This window comes from Aulostomus chinensis, chromosome 5 (genome assembly GCF_037954235.1).
Source record: "Aulostomus chinensis isolate RoL2024-O1b breed Wild chromosome 5, RoL_Achi_v1.0, whole genome shotgun sequence".
NCBI lineage: Eukaryota > Metazoa > Chordata > Actinopteri > Syngnathiformes > Aulostomidae > Aulostomus > Aulostomus chinensis.
Genome location: NC_141324.1, coordinates 9,612,296 through 9,615,914, shown reverse-complemented (window position 1 = coordinate 9,615,914; position 3,619 = coordinate 9,612,296). Strand labels below are relative to the sequence as shown.

General features: G+C 47.3%; 1 long non-coding RNA gene across 1 annotated transcript; it reads left to right on the top strand.

The window, feature by feature from the left end:
• The first annotated feature begins 2,106 nt into the window (after nucleotides 1-2,106).
• Nucleotides 2,107-2,704, top strand: LOC147261129 (uncharacterized). Its single transcript, XR_015116071.1, has 3 exons — nucleotides 2,107-2,263; nucleotides 2,339-2,427; nucleotides 2,543-2,704. It is a non-coding gene; the product is annotated as an uncharacterized LOC147261129 (long non-coding RNA).
• Nucleotides 2,705-3,619: the final 915 nt, after the last annotated feature.

Sequence of the window (3,619 nt, the reverse complement as noted above, 5' to 3'; positions counted from 1 at the left end):
GTACACACACACGTTGCATCACTCCAGCTACAGTACACACACACACGTTGCATCACTCCAGCTACAGTACACACACACCATTGCATCACTCCAGCTACAGTACACACACGTTGCATCACTCCAGCTACAGTACACACACACACGTTGCATCACTCCAGCTACAGTACACACACACATTCATCACTCCAGCTACAGTACACACACACGTTGCATCACTCCAGCCACAGTACACACACACAATCATCACTCCAGCCACAGTACACACACACACACATTCATCACTCCAGCTACAGTACACACACACGTTGCATCACTCCAGCCACAGTACACACACACGTTGCATCACTCCAGCTACAGTACACACACACACATTGCATCACTCCAGCTACAGTACACACACACCATTGCATCACTCCAGCTACAGTACCCACACGTTGCATCACTCCAGCTACAGTACACACACACACGTTGCATCACTCCAGCTACAGTACACACACACATTCATCACTCCAGCTACAGTACACACACACACATTCATCACTCCAGCTACAGTACACACACACGTTGCATCACTCCAGCCACAGTACACACACACGTTGCATCACTCCAGCTACAGTACACACACACATTGCATCACTCCAGCTACAGTACACACACACACATTCATCACTCCAGCTACAGTACACACACACGTTGCATCACTCCAGCTACAGTACACACACACGTTGCATCACTCCAGCTACAGTACACACACACACATTCATCACTCCAGCTACAGTACACACACACGTTGCATCACTCCAACTACAGTACACACACACACGTTGCATCACTCCAGCTACAGTACACACACACGTTGCATCACTCCAGCTACAGTACACACACACACGTTACATCACTCCAGCTACAGTACACACACACGTTGCATCACTCCAGCTACAGTACACACACACGTTGCATTACTCCAGCTAATGTGTCATATAGGATTAAAAGGCTAATTTGTCAATAAATGTGATGTATGCATCCTCAGGTTTGTAAATCGAGGGCTGCAGATGGAAGATCTGTGGGTTCAACTGCAAGTAAAAACTGGCGAGTTGGGGATTAGAGATGTGGTAGATTTGTGCTATGGCTGCTTGATTAGAGTGAGGGCTCTGAGTCTGAGTCCTTATCACCTCTTGGAGGAAAGGAGGGGTAATTAGCAGGTAAATGGTAAATGGATTCAATTTTATAAAGCGCTTTTCTACCTTAGCGGTACTCAAAGCGCTTTACAGTGTCATCTCATTCACCCATTCACACACACACTCACTGATGGTGGAGGCTACCATGCAAGGCGCCAACCTACTCATCAGGAGCAATTATGGGTTCAGTATCTTGCTCAAGGACACTTTGACATGGTCACCGGGGTCGGGGATCAAACCAGCGACCCTTTGGTTGCTAGACGGCCACTCCACCCCTGAGCCATGCCGCCCACGTCTGACCTCGGCTCACCCTGAGCTAGGCTGAGGCAGGCGGGAGAGACAGAGAGTGTCCAGGAACTCTAGGCTAATTCCTCCTTCATGTCATTTCCGGGATGAATGGGTCGCTCTGGTACATTTTTGATTTGGCTTCATTTTTCATTTGGTCTTTGGAGATATGTGAAATACCACTGGGATTCCCGTGTCAGTTTTGCGAGGCAGCGGAAAACACAGAGGGCCGCGATCACAGTTGATGTGGGAAATCATTATTTGGCAAGGTAGTCGAATTATCTGCAGGATTTCATTAAGGACCAAGGTTACTTTAATTTTATTTTTTATTTCCTTATTTTCAGACAGGCCGCTCTGGGTCAGGACTGAGGCCTAACATTGGTCCTGGTGTACAGAGAAACAGGAGAACATGAGCTGATGAGTGAAGGTCTCTGTTTAGTGGATGGACCCACCGGGGGCCCTCAGGCAACACTGGGCCTGATGTTCCTCTCAGACACATGAGACTCCACCTTCCAGGTGAAATATATTTTGCCTCAAGGCTGACAAATGAAGCACCGCTCCCATGGAATCCCTGCTGACACGGGGCTCCATGTCAGTTTCTGCTTATTTAATGATCACACTCGCTTTGTTGGAGCGGCACCATTCAGGCAAAGGGAAAATATCCTATCTGCTAGCTTAGATCTGATCCATTTGAATGTTGTTTATTTCACCAATCAAAAGGACTAGCTTGAACTCAACATGACGCAGACATGCAGGACCCACCTGAAGATCCTTGACATCTCAGTTGACATAATCATGGAGTGAGTTAAGTTCCTTTATGTGTAAGTCAGTTCAAAAGGTGCAGTGGAGAATTTGAAGAAAACAAATCATTTTAGGGTGGCACGGTGGAGCAGTGGTCCTCACTGTGGCCCCCCAGCAAGAAGGTTGTGGGTGGAGCCCCGGCTGCAGCACGGGGTCTTTCTGGGTGAGTCCCCATGTTCTCCCTGTTCCTGCTGGGTTATCTCTGGTACTGCAGCTTCCTCCACAGTCCAAAGACATCAAGAGGGACCAGGTTAATCCAGACTCTAAATTGACCGTAGGTGTGGCTGGGAGAGCCAATGGTTGTCTGTCTCTATGTGTTGGCCCTGCCATGGACTGGTGACCTGTCCAGGGTGAAGGCTGCTGGGATAGGCTCCACCCCCACACCCCCACCACCCTTAACAGGAGAAGAGGTAGAACATGGAGAGAGGGAGACACCTGCTGGCCCGGAGGGGGAAATGCTGGTCATTGGACCTTCAAGTGAAGGTGTTTTTTTTTTGCAGCAAGGGTTGAAAGGAGGGAGCGACAGTGGGGGGGGGGGGGGGGGGGGCAGATATATTAAAGTGGCATACATAAATGACTGCCTTTACCATTATTCTACTAACATTTAAAAGTATAAAAATGTGCTCTTTGTGCATGGAGGTATAACCATATTTGTCTTTAGAGTGAGGAACTTCCACAGATCACTAAAGACTCATTAGGTCATGGGGGGCCGGACTAGCACATATAAAGATCATTTTAATCAAATGTACAAGCAACTTTTTGTTCAGTATTCAGTCCATGTTTCTGGTGGTGTGAATCGTCCTGGAGACCTGCTGGTGTTATCAAGAAATCTGTATTATTTTATTTCCTCATTATCTGATCCTAGAAGAACCAATTTGACCCCTGTGGCTGACTAATATGTTAAAAGATAATACGGCTCTTAAAACGTTTATTTGTTCTAAAACTTTTCTTTGTTCAGTTTAGTTTTATGGAGGATTAAGAACCCCGCTGAGAGGCGTTGACTTCGTCACCCCCCTAAATGATCCTTAGAGCACCGTGTGGGCGTAATTCACAGAAACCTTTGAAGAACTGTCAAGAAGTAATACAAAAGCTGGTGTCCTCATGTGGCGGGACGAGTCGACGCTGCAGCGGTGACAATGAGCATCCTTGGAGACTGAGTGTGTATGTTAGTCATCGAGTCTGAATCGCAAACACCCCCCTGAGTCTGACAGGTGAGCCATGATAAATGGCGTCTTTTTATTCCCAAACAAAGTCACTGAGAAGGGTTGGTGATTGGCAGAGACAATCAAGGCCAGCAAGGTGTTTTACGTGTCAAAGGTGATGCGAGGACTGGAAAATAAAGAGAAAATCAATTC